The sequence below is a fragment of the Sapajus apella genome, unplaced genomic scaffold, assembly GCF_009761245.1.
Source record: "Sapajus apella isolate SASKATOON/1434 unplaced genomic scaffold, GSC_monkey_1.0 scaffold39, whole genome shotgun sequence".
Classification (NCBI taxonomy): Eukaryota; Metazoa; Chordata; class Mammalia; order Primates; family Cebidae; genus Sapajus; species Sapajus apella.
In genome coordinates, this window is record NW_022436979.1 from 8,524,739 (window position 1) to 8,539,079 (window position 14,341).

Below are 14,341 nucleotides of genomic sequence, written 5' to 3' on the forward strand. Positions count from 1 at the left end.
ACACTGGATAGCTGAATATTATTTATGTTTCGTATTAAATTAATAAAAGTGTTATTTTTAAATGAATATTGAAGGCTGGGTATGGTAGCTCACAACTGTAATCCCAGCACTTTGGGAGGCTGAGGGGGGCAGATCACTTCAGGTCAGATCACTTGAGATCAGGTGAAACTCCGTCTCTACTAAAAATACAAAATTTAGCTGAACGTGGTGGTGGGCACGTGTAATTGCAGCTATTCAGGAGGCTCAGGCAGGAAAATCGCTTGAACCTAGGAGGCTGAGGTTGCAGTGAGCGGAGATCGTGCCACTGCACTGTAGCCTGGGAGACAGAGCAAGATTCCATCTCAAACACACACACACACACACACACACACACACACACACACACACACACACAATGTATCTTCCCAGCCCTCTGTCTTGACATTTCAGGCTGTATGTATGTCCATCTACTGGTGATCCTCCCTTATCCTGTGTTTCCTGGGCCTTTGTACATGTTGCTACTGCTGCTTCTGTAAAGATGCTTTTTTCTTCCTCTTCTGGATAGCTCCAGATCATTCTAAAGCACAGCCTCCTCTGGAAAAGGTTTTTCTAACTCTTTTCTCTTCCCTCTCTCCCTTTCAGGTATCTGTTGACATAGCAGTATGTTATGTTTATTATATCATTCTGAATTTTAATATTTTATCCTGTTGTCTCTCTCCTTCACTATACTGAGCAACTTGAGAGAAGGAAATATTTATTTTATCATTGTATTTCCAGGAACCAACTACACTCAGTTCTGATAAAAATTATTTCAAGGAATAAATGACAAAAAAAAGCTAAAGCAATAATGGCTTTCAGACAACACAGCAGTTTTCACAAATGAGGGAGCAGCGACATGTTAACAAAAAACCCAGTGTAAAGTGATTGCTCCTCTCTGAATCTTCTCTTGTAATTTTCTTGCAGACCTTTTTAACAAACCTTTGATCAACTAAATGATGCTGTCATCATCAATCATTAGCTGCCTTGTGAACCTCCACAATATAGCACTCTGCTTAAAATGAATAGAAAATCAAAGGGAGTCAATTAATAGAAAATGGCCAGTATTCTCTTGATCTTTTAGTAAATACATGCATGCCTGTTATCACCTCAAGTAAATTATGATTGAGATGTTGGACTGGAGCTGATTTTTAATGCAGTCCTGATGGAATGAAGGGATTAGAGTAGGAATTTTGTCTCTCATTTGTTTTCTATATTGCTAAGTTAGTATTTATCAGATTAAAGACTTTGAGTCAGTTTTTTTTGTTGTTGTTGTTTGTTTGTTTTCTTAGCTAGTATGGCAAAAGAAAAACTTTGTGTAATTACCAAATTAAGAAGTGTTATCATTTACACTCAGATAAATTAATAATAAAAGGACAAAACCTTAAGAGTCACAACCAAAATACTTCTATCCATCAGATTCTGCATGAAACATTCACGAAGTCAGAGAAAAAAATTTTAGTCAGGCGCAGTGGTTCATGTCTATAATCCCAGCACTTTGGGAGGCTGAGGTGAGCAGATCACTTGAGGTTAGGAGTTTGAGACCAGCCTGGCCAAAATGATGAAACCCTGAAACCCCGTCTCTATTAAAAATTCAAAAATTAGCCAGGCCTGGTGGTGGGCACCTGCAATCCCAGCTACTCAGGAGGCTGAGGCAGGAGAATCACTTGAACCTGGTAGGCAGAGGTTGCAATGAGTTAACATTGCACCACCACGCTCCATCTCAAAAAAAAGAGAGAGAGAGAGAGAGAAAGAGAGATAATTTTACTTGTGGGCAACAACCCAGGAAATACCAGAAAAACTATTTGAAACAATTGGATAATTCACTAATGTAATAGGTTACTAAACATGTCAAATCCATGAGTTTTTGTTCTCTGCTTCCTTTTTTATATACTTTAAGTTCTGGGGTACATGTTTGCAGGGGTACATGTGCAGGTTTGTTACATAGGTATACATGTGCCATGGTGGATTGCTGCATCCATCATCCTGTTATCTATATTAGGTATTTCTCCTAATGCTATTGCTCCCCTAGTACCCCATCCCGCGACAGGTGCTGGTATGTGATGTTCCCCTCCCTGTGTCCATGTGTTCTCATTGTTCAACAACCAGTTATGAGTGAGGACATGCAGTGTTTGGTTTTCTGTTCTTGTGTTAGTTTGCTGAGAATGATGGTTTCCAGCTTCATCCATGTCCCTGCAAAGGATATGAACTCATCCTTTTTTTAAGGATGTGCAGCATTTCATGGTATATATGTTCCATATTATCTTTATACAGTCTATTATTGATGGGCATTTGGATTAGTTCCAAGTCTTTGCTATTGTGAACAGTGCTGCAATAAACATATGTATGCATGTGTCTTTATAACAGAATGATTTATAATCCTGTCGGTATATACCTAGTAATGGGATTGCTGGGTCAAACTGTATTTATAGTTCTAGACCCTTGAGGAATCACCACACTGTCTTCCATAATGGCTGAACTAATTTACACTCCCACCAACAGTGTAAAAGCGTCCTGTTTCTCCACATCTCCTTCAGCGTCTTTTGTCTCCTGACTTTTTAATGATCGCCATTCTAACTGGTGTGAGATTATATCTAATTGTGGTTTTGATTTGCATTTCTCTAATGACCAGTGATGATGAGCTTTTATTCATATGTTTGTTGGCTGCATAAATATCTTCTTTTGAGATGTGTCTGTTTATATCCTTTGCCAACTTTGTGATGGGGTTGTTTTGTTTTTCTTGTAAATTTGTTTAAGTTTTTTTGTAGATTCTGGCTATTAGCCTTTGTCAGATAGATAGATTGCAAAAATTTTCTCCCATTCTGTAGATTGCCTGTTTACTCTGATGATAGTGTCTTTTGCTGTGCAGAAGCTCTTTAGTTTAATTAAATCCCATATGCCTATTTTGACTTTTGTTGCCATTACTTTCGATGTTTTAGTCATGAAGTCCTTTCTTATGCCTACATCCTGAATGGTATTGCCTAGGTTTTCTTCTAGGGTTTTTATGGTTTTATGTCTTACATTTAAGTCTTTAATCCATATTGAGTTAATTTTTGTATAAGGTGTAAGGAAGGGATCCAGTTTCAGCTTTCTGCATATGGCTAGCCAGTTTTCCCAACACCATTTATTAAATATGGAATCCTTTCTTCATTGCTTGTCTTTGTCATATTAGATGATTGTAAATGTGTGGCATTATTTCTGAGGCCTCTGTTCTGTTCCATTGGTCTTTATCTCTGTTTTGGTACCAGTACCATGCTGTTTTGATTACTGTAGCCTTGTAGTATACTTTGAAGTCAGGTAGCGTGATGCCTTCAGATTTGTTTTGTTGTTGTTGTTGTTGTTCTTGTTGTTTAGGATTGTCTTGGCCATGAGGGCGTTTTTTGGTTCCATATAAAATTTAAAGTAGTTATTTTCTAATTCTGTGAAGAAAGTCAATGGTAGCTTGATGGAGATAGCATTGAATCTGTAAATTACTTTGGGCAGTATGGCCATTTTCATATTGATTCTTCCTAACCATGAGCATGGAATGTTTTTCCATTTGTTTGTGTCCTCTCCTATTTTCTTGAGCAATGGTTTGTGGTTCTCCTTGAAGAGGTTCTTCACATCTCTTGTTAGTTGTATTCCTAGATATTTTATTCTCTTTGCAGCAGTTGTGAATAGGAGTTCACCCATTATTTGGTTCTTTGTTTTTCTTTTATTAATGTATAGGAATACTTGTGATTTTTGCACATTGATTTTGTATCCTGAGACTTTGCTGAAGTTGCTTATCAGCTTAGGGAGATTTTGGGCTCAGACAATGGGAGTCTTCTAAACATATACTTATGTCTTCTGCAAATAGAGACAATCTCACTTTCTCTTTTCGTAATTGAATACCATTTATTTCTTTTTCTTGTCTTACTGCCCTGGCCAGATCTTCCAATACTATGTTGAATCAGAGTGGTGAGAGAGGGCATCCTTGTCTCATGCCAGTTTTCAAAGGGAATGCTTCCAGTTTTTGCTCATTCAGTATGATATTGGCTGTGGGTTTTTCATAAACAGCTCTCATTATTTTGAGATACATTCTATCAATATCTAATTTATTGAGAGTTTTTAGCATAAAGGGCTGTTGGGTTGTGTTGAAGACCTTTTCTCCCTCCCTCCTCCTGCCTGTGGTAACAACTGTTTCATTTTCTATTTCTGTATTTTGAGGTCTTTTAAAAATATTCCACATATAAGTGAGATCATGAAATATTTTTCTTTCTGTGACTGGCTTATTTTACTTAGTATGACATCCTCCAGGTTCATCTATGTTGTGGCAAATGACAGGATTCCTTCTTTTTAAAGTCTGAGTAGTATTCCATTATCTATTTCTATCACATTTTCTTATCCATTTGTCCATCAATGGACATTCAGTTTTTTTTCCATATCTTGGATATTGTGAATGATATGTGACGAACATGGGAGTGCAGACATATTACGAGGTGCTTATCTCACTTTCTTTGGGTATTTGCCCAGAAGTACTGCTGGGTTGTATGGTGGTTCTATTTTTAATTTTTTTAGGAACATCCATACTGTTTTCCATAATGCCCCTAGCAACATACATTTCCACCAATCATGCATTTGGGTTCCCTTTTCTCAGCATCCTCACCAGCATTTGTTATTGCTTCTCTTTTTGATAATATCCATCCTTATGAGTGTGAAGCACTATCTCATAATAGTTTTAATTTGCATTTTCCTTTGATATGTATCAGCACCCTTTCATAGACCTGTTGGCCATTTTTATATCTTGGCAGAAATGTCTGTTCAGGTACTTTGCCCATTTTTTAATCCAGTTTTTTGTTTTTCTACTATTGAGTTCTAAGAATTCTTAATAAATTTTGGATGTTAGGCCCTTGTCAGATACATAGTTTACAAATACCTTTCCCAGTCCATACCTTGTCTTTCTGATTTCTCTTTCAATTATTTCTTGTTCTTTTTAAAAATTTTTATTTATTATTATTATTATTTTAAAGATGGGGTTTCACCATGATGGCCAGGCTGGTCTTGAACTCTTGACCTCAGGTGATCCACCCACCTCAGCCTCCCAAAGTGCTAGGATTACAGGTGTGAGCCATGGTGCCTGGTAAATTATTTCTTATAAGGAAACAAAAGTCATCAATTTATAGGAGATAATCAGGGCAAATGTACCTTATAAATAATACATGAACATTACTACCTGTAAAACAAGTTACAACTTTAGACTTTGGTTTTTTCTTTCTTTCTTTTTTTTTTTTTTTTTTTTTTTTTGAGACGGAGTCTCCCTCTTGTTATCCAGGCTGGAGTGCAATGGCGCGATCTTGGCTCACCGCAACCTCCGCCTCCTGGGTTCAGGCAATTCTCCTGCCTCAGCCTCCTGAGTAGCTGGGATCACAGGCATGCGCCACCATGCCCAGCTAATTTTTTGTATTTTTAGTAGAGACGGGGTTTCACCATGTTGACCAGGATGGTCTCGATCTCTTGACCTCGTGATCCACCCACCTCAGCCTCCCAAAGTGCTGGGATTACAGGCTTGAGCCACCGCGCCCGGCCGACTTTGGTTTTTTCATAATGTAATATCAGGTTCTCATGAAATGATGTTATAATAGGACTGTTCAAACTAGGATACTGGCTTCATTCTTTCCTTTTCAAATGAACTCAAGCAGCGTATCTAAGACTAAATGCTGTGGGCCATTGTTTTTTGGGCTTTCTTAGTTTTCTCTGCCAATTATGGTTTGGTTTTTTACTACGCAATGTTGTTCATCAGGAACAAGTTTAAAGTATTTAGTATCCAACAAGTGCTAACCAAACAAAAGGGAATAATGGAATTCTAGGCTTTGTCCCAGCTCCTCTTATTTTCTCCTCATGGATGACAGATGCTTAAGTAATAAGAATCAGTTTCATGAGTAACTTTTGAGCTCCATCTGATTACTTTTAATAGTCATAACTTGAAAGCATGAGAATACATTTGAGGGCAAAAACTTTTTGCTACAGCAAGTTTGGTGGTCTCTGCTAACATTCCTTTAACTATTTCAACCAGGTTTACTGTAATAATATGATAGAATACATGCTAGCACAAGAGCTTGCTGAATATAAAACATGTTTGAGACTAGGCCAAATACATAATCCAAGCATTTCTATTCTATGAACGATTTCTTTTCCTTTGAATTTTAGTCATTTTTGGTGTTTTATAGTCACCACAGAAATTATATGTTATAACACTTATTGTCAGTCTCCACCTAATTCTTTAAGAGGAAGTAACTCTCCAAACAAAAATACATGAAGTTTCATTAGTTTTGACAAATGTGTACTCATATGAAACCATGATCTCATCAAGAACAGGATGTGATTATCTCTGGAAAATGCCCTCACACTCTCTTCTCCAATAATTGCTATCCCTTCTCCCAGCCTTTAGACACAGCCAGTATTATGATCATTTCCCAAATGACAGATTTCCTTGTTTAGAACTGTTTATATTACTGGACTCACAGAGTATGTACTCTTGTGCCTGGCTTTTACTTCAAATAATGTGTGAGAGATTCTTCTATGTCCTTGAATGTAGACTTTGTTTTTCCCTGAGAAGTTTTCCATTGAATGAATACACCAGAATTTGTTTATGCCTTGTCATGTTGATGGACATTTGGGTTGTCTATAGTTTTCAGCTATTATAAATAAAGCTGCTAAGGACATTTCTGTACAAGATATTGTGAATAAATGTTCTCTTTATTAAACTAGCAGGGATGCAATTGCTTGACCATATTGCAGGTGTAGATTTAATTTTACAGGAAACTGCCAAACCTTTCCCCAAGTTTGTTGTACCAGTTTAGATTCCCACCAGCAACATACGAGTGTTCCAGTTGCTCCCTAACATAACATACTGAAAGGAATTTACTTTTAGCGATTCTTATCCATGTATTATAGTATTTCATTGTGGTTTTTATTTTTGTTTGCATGATAATTAATGAGGCTGAATACTTGTAAAAAGTGCCCTTTAGCCATTCATATATCCCTTTGAATTAATTTTTCAAATGATTTTGAAATTTAAATTTTAAAATTTTATGTTCATTGTGTTAATAGAGTCTTCTGATGAGCTGAAGTTTTGAATTTTGATGAAATCTATTAGTTCTTTTATTTTATGGTTATTATATTCTATGTCATTCTTGAGAAATCTTTGTCTAACCTCAGGTCAGGGAGCTGTTATCATACGATTTCTTCCAGAAGATTTCTAGTTTTTGACTTTATTTTTGGTTTTATGATCCATCCTGAATTAATTTTTGTGCATGGTATGAAGAAGGAGTTGTAGTTCATTTTATTTTCTCCTTGAGTATACACCATTGTTTAAACACTATTTGTTGATAAGAATTTTCTTGGATTTCAGGATAGCTAAAGACATTGGTAGCTGCTTAGGTCCCTGTCTCCCACCTTTGCCTTCCAAAATAACACAGAAAAACAAGAAAGTAAAAAAATAAAAATAAAACAAACCTACCCCAAAACAGTGACCTCAGCACAATGTAAAGACAGAGAATGCTCATATCTCAAAATAACTTGAAATTTTAAAAATAAGATCATAAATGTCCAGGGAGCAATCTCTCGCTCTCCTGTCCTACTGCAAGTCTTTGTGGAAAGAAAAAGCAGGTCATGAAAAACTGTAGGAAGAGAGAAAGAAAGAAAATGATGGCTGTAAGATTGACCTTATTGACTGCAAAAAGTAAGTCTGTGGGGTAAAAAGACCAGAGCATGGTCTGCAGGGAAGGGACTTAACAGCATGTATGATGTGAAGTGACAGCTTTTGAAACCTATAGCTTCTGTAGGAGAAAAAAATCAAAACAGAAAGAAGTGGCTCTTAGAAATTAGGTAGTCAAAAATAATGTAGCAAAGGGAGAAATTTTTGAGTAGTACATGTATTACAAAAGACAACAAAAACATGAGGAAACACATAATCCCTTCTCCTCCACTGCAGACATAACCACTAAGGACTCTAGACTTTGTTACACTGAATGAAGATAGTGTCACTGAAGAAGGAATCTTGTAAAGTTCCCCAGTACTACAAACATATGAAACTGCCCCAGGAGTCCGATAGATGGCTCTTTTGGATAAACATAAAAATTGACCTTTCTGGTCTTAAAGCTTGAAGCTTACATTTGTTTTTTCTTGAGGAAAGAACCTTCTGGCCTCTTAAAAAAAAGCATCAAAAAAAAAATGGAAACTCACCAGATCACCACATTCTCACAATGAGATGTGAGGCCCCTCATTCATCATACTTGCTTCCTAGCCTCTCCCTAGTTCTTAAGCATTGTTACATTTCTTTCTTGCTATATCAACTCCTAGTTTTAGTTAGGGAGATGGATCTGAGACTGAGCTCCCATCTCCTGCAGCACCCAATTAAAGCCTTCTTCCTTGGCAATACTTGTCATCTCAGTGATTGGCTTTCTGTGCAGCGAGCAATGGGACCTAGACCAGACCATGTGTGTTTTGGTACAAAATAAAGAATACAAAGTTATGAAAAATTACAAAAAGAACTCTGATATGCCTCAAATAGGGAAAATCCTCTCCTCAAAAACAGAATTCATGAACTAGAAATGATGATAATTTCTCAGAGTGATAATTTGTTATATAATTTGTGGACTTAAAGGAATTTACTATTTAGCACATTTTAAATTTTAATTAATTTATTTATTGTTATTGTTATTATTTTTTAGACATAGTGTCTCACTGTGTCACTCAGGCTGGAGTGCCATGGCATGATCATTGCTCACTGCAATCTCAAGCTCCTAGGTTCAAGCGGTTCTCCCACCTTGACTCCCTGAGTGAATTGGACCACAGGCATGCACCATCATGTCTGGCTAATTATTTATTTATGTATTTATTTCGTAGAGATGGAAATCTCACTATGTTGTCCAGGTTGGTCAAATTCTTGGGCTCAAGCAATCTCCCTGCTTCAGCTTCCCAACGTTTTGGAATAAAGGCATGAGCCACCATGGCAGGCCTTTTGAGCATGTCTTAATATTGTCCTTGGTATTTAATCTTTTAAGGACTCTGCATATCTTAACCTCTAATATTCCATTCACTATTGTTTCAAGTTAATATAATACCTGTTACATTCTATTTTCTAGGAAGATAATTAGATTTGACCATTTTGGATTTCAAAGAAAGGGGAGAAGAATATGTGCATTGTGACTTGGTACTAAATGCCAAATATTTTCTAACAGTAATGTCAGTTTTCCCCTGAAAATGTGGTCAAAAGATTGAATGAGTGGCCATAAAAGACTCTGCTACTGGAATTGGAATTCCAGGACTATAAAGAGGAAGTCTTACCTAGATTGGGATATCACAATTTTACATAAAATGAACTGGGCAGATGTTCATCTAAGAGAACTGAAAATTATGCTACTGCTAAAATTTGAAAGGTATTTCTATATTAAAGGGAAGATACAAATCTAAGCTGTAAATGATTAACTACTGTAGATACATATTGAAATTACAACATTGATAGCTCCAAAGGCAAACCAAAGAAGTTTTTATACAGTGTGGGAGTACATGAATGTTTACTAAGAATTTGTCAGCATTATATAATACTGACTAAATGATAGCCTCCTTCCTGTACTTGGAGGACACAGATGTAAATCACTAAGGAATGTACTCTTTAAGGTAGATGGGCTATTTAACTCAGACTGTCAGGTTGCCTAAGTAACCATTACATAAGAACACTCATCTTCCTGTGCTGATTCAACATACATTAAACAACTGAGACTAAAACCTATTAGAATGTGAACATTCGAAGGTTGGGTTTCTCTTGTTTACTGTTACATCAGTGTCAGGACAATATCTGGAAACTAGCAGACACTCAAAAAATTAGATAAAACAAAGAAGGCTTATATGCAGCTCCTATACTTTTCATCTTGTATTCCAATACTTGGCAAATACTAGAAGTTCAATGAATGCTTATTGAATTGAATTCCTAACTTGCATTCCTTGAGATGGTAGGCTAGGAAATATAAAATTAAAATAGTAATGTACCATAAAATGTTAAAAGTTGCTGATAGAAAAATATGTTTTTCTGGGAATCCAAAGTTATGATTTTACTCTAAATATTCATCCGAACTCACTTATTCTACTGGTGCTTTTTAGTAACTATTGAATTTAATCTTAGTTAATAAAGGTGTACTTATTGGTATTCTTGAAATTATTTTGACAATAATTTCCAAGTCACAATTGTATACCTAATAAAATTAATATTTTAAAATCTGATCTGCCTCTGTTAATGTAAAATGGATCTTGATTTTGAGGAATCTCTTCCACTCTCGTGGTTTTATAAGACAGGTGGTGTATAAAGCTTATTATTCTATAAACTTATCGTTCTTCAATATATATCTTCAATTTACAGTTTTCTCAAACACCAGACTCATAAGTCTTACAGAAAAATAGACATATTAACTTTCTTTCTTCATAAAACATATCAGATATGTCCATTGTGAAATCAGCTATCCTCCTTTAACTTTCTTTGCGGGGCCAAGTATCTCAGTGCTCATTTAGAGCTTCAGCAGTTTTTCACAGCTAGTACTCTTCAGCGTCTTTTTGGTATTTCCATTTGTATTACTCTCCACCAGGCTTGCAGTAAAATATATTAATAAAGAGTAATGTGGTACTGAGAAAGTGAGATGGCCCAGTGGTTATTGCAGGCTTTGTCAGTCACCACAGCTGTAGCCCAATGGATGCTCACAATCTCACTGTTCCCTTCTTTAATTATGCTAAAGGTCAGATGTGCCAGTGGATAATTGCTGGGATTGTGTGAAAGGAAAATAGATCCTGGGGCCCCCAAATTACTAAGCTAAAGGGGCAAGTCAAGCTGGGAACTGCTTAGGGCAAAGCTGCCTCCTATTCTATTCAAGTTATGCCTCTGCTTAAGATGTATATCTGACCGACTCCTTTGGAAAGGCAAATGAAAAATTCAAAAGAATGCAACTGTTTGTCTCTCACCTTCCTATGACATGGAAGCCTCTCTCTGTTTGAGTTGTCCCGCCTTTCCAGGGGGAACCAATGTACATCCTACATATGTTGATTGATGTTTCATGTCTCCTAAAATGTATAAAACCAAGATGTATCCCAACAACCTTGGGCACATGTCGTCAGGACCACCCAAAGCTGTTAGGGGCATGCATCCTCAATCTTGACCAAATAAACCTTCTAAATTTCTGAGACCTGTCTCAGATATTCAGAGTTCACATTTTGGTAACCATGAAGGGATTCTGAGTGAAGGTTTCCCTGACCTTGGACAAATCTTCTATTGGTGCTTGGTACTGTGGGACTGTGTTAGAGAAACTTCCTGGATTGGCTAGGGGCTTTGTTTCAAGTGCAGAAAATTTCCTGCCTCTGGCCAGCTAGGGGCTTTTTTTTTTTTCCTCCCTCTGGCTGGCTAGGGCTTTGTTTCCAGTGCAGGACTTTTTACTTCTCTGGCCCCTAGGGCTTTGTTCAAGGGCAGGGACTTTTCCCACCTCTGGCCTCTGGAGATGGAAGCTCAGTGACTCAAGATTTGAAAACAGTAACCAATCCAGATAAGTATTCAAATATCAATTGATCCAGAGAAAGTTTGAAAAAAACCCTCTCAATGGACAAGAACAAGAACGGGGAGTGAATAACTCAGGGGTATGAGCTCCAGCCACCCACGCCTGCAGCAGCACCCTTTCCAGCTCCCCTTCCACAGCATGCTATCTTTTGCTCTGCCTAAGAAACCACGCTACTGCACAGTCTTTGGGTCCATGAGTTATATTTAAGCTGTAACACTCACTGTGACACCAAGGCCCCCTTCCCCATTTGTAGGGGTTGGAGAGGCCAATAACCTGAGTTTCAGAAAATCTAGTTGCATCTAATCTAGTTATATCTGTTGGCGAGCTAGCCAGGAGAAACTCCGAACTTCCACGTGGTGAGTCACTGTGGACCCCTTTCACTTGCTAATCTGTCTTTTTTCTTCTAAATTTGTTCAGAAGGTGTATTACTTGGCACCTGTCAGCCAGTTAAAAGTGACAAGTGTGGGTGTTGGACTAAAGACATGGGTGTCAGACTTTTTGGGAAATGGCTCTCTAACAACCCCCAGCTCTTCAGAACTGAGAGTGTTGGTTTGCCTGGAATAGGTTCCCTCTCTCTCCACTCTCTCTTTCTCTGAGCCAAGCCATGGGTTGGTTGGGGTGACGAGTAACAGTCCTGAACTCTTGGTTTGATTTGGTTGAAATATGGCCTTGCTTAGATCCCCCTAAGAGAGCCACCCATGCAAACACTGCTCAGCCTCTCAGAGCCCAACCTCTTGGGTCCAGATATCCATGAGGAAAACTTCTTCCTTCCAGGTTCTTTCCTCTAAAATTTTTCCTACATCTGATGCCATTACCCTTCTTGCTCTTGGGGTGGCAGTCCAGCGACCCTTGCCTGTGATGTCCCCAGGCCTATGCCTACAAGGACGACCTACAGTATAAATACACAAGATCAGTTCCCTTCATCTGCAGTACTAGGCTACGTCCTAACATAGCCAGGGTCTATCAGTGGGTACTGGAGGGTGCGGGGCATTTTATTTTCTGTCACTTGCAATTTCCCAATCCAACCAAGTAGTGCCAGGATCCTACAACCTACCATTTTTCATATTTAGGATTGGCCCTTCATATGGCAGAACATCTCCATCTAGAGCACTATAGTCAGACCTGGTCTGAGACTCAAACGGTTAATTGGAGGGCTAACAGCAAAAGGGCATACTCTCATGATGGAAAGTGGGGAGAAAAGGCTTTGGTTCAGAGGGCATTGTCCCTGCCTTGGCCCTGTGGCCAGCCATTACTTTCTTTAAGACTGTTATGTTTAGAGACCCTTCTCTAGGAATTTATCCTCCCAGGGCAGTTTTATGGTCAGACCTATGTTCATTGGACCCTTGCTTGGGAATATAAATGGCACCCATCGCCTAAGCCTCACTGGCACACTTACTCAAGGACATGCTGGTATAGGGTCACTAAACCTGGCAGTCCCCATGTCTTTTAAGGTGGCCAAAAAAGGACATTAGACAGTGAAGACATGCCCATTACACTGGTAAGTGTCATCAGGCAGATGGAGAAGGCCCACGAGATGATCATGCATCTAGGGCAAAAGGAAAACTATAAAGTGCTGTGCGACTGGGGAACATCCCAGGGTTGACAATTACCAGAAATAACCAGGGATGTGGGCGTCCATGAGTCTAATTTCATACGGGTGCTACTCTTCCCAAGGCAAAGTCACCCTTAAAGCATATCCTGGATAACTGGGACCAATTTGACACACAATCTTTGAAGAAGAAACAGCTTATCTTCTTCTGGAGCATGGCCTAGCCACCATACCCTCTTCAGAGTGAAGAATCCTGGCCACCTGAGGACATATAAATTATAACCCCCTTCTACAATATCTTTTCTGTAGGAGGGAAGGTAAATGGAATGAAGTCCTCTGTGTGCAAGCTTCCTTTTCTATAAGAGATAATCCTCACCATGTAAAGCTTGTAACTTATGTCCTACTGGCTACTCAGGCCATCTCTGAACATAAATACTTCACTACTAAAATATATGAAGGAGCTCTAATTAATTGGCTTAACAAAATAAAAGTTCTTAAATCAAATACTTCATCAGAGAAAAGGGAAAGACTTGTCAAAGGTTTTAAAATTTCATGTGACTTGAGTAAAATCTTTAATCAATAAGCTAACTTTGAAATTATTGGTAAAGTCATAGTAGAAATTTCTTAAAATTTGTCAGCATACATTTTTGTTTCCATTTATTCATCAAACAGTTTCATACTTATCCCTGCCAAATATTATAAGTTGTCAACATTTGGCATAGGGATTGTAAAACTATAAATGCAACCCAAAATGAAAAGGTTTTTCTTATGCAATTTTTAATAAATAAGATAAATATTATTTAATAAATAATAATAAATAAATAAATTTTTAATAAATATTGGTGTCATGAAAATAGCCACATCTTGAATTATTTAATAAAATTACCATAGTTTGTAATCTTGTGGCTTTAGGCAATAAGGAAGTTTGTTTGGAAAAGGACTGTTAACATCTTTTTTCAAAGCTAAACTATAAACAAGTTTCTTTCAAAGTTAGTTTGACCTGCCCAGGAATGAACAAGGACAGCTTGGAGGTCAGCAGCAAGATGGAGTCAGTTAGGTCATATCTTTTTTATTGTCTCAGTTATAATTTTGTAATGGGGAGTTTCAAAACTTTAAGTAATAGCTATCTCAGTTTTCATAAGCAATCTTAGTAAACAATTAAAATGAAATAATTAGGTAAATGCAATGGGATAAACATTTGTATACAAACTTGTCATAA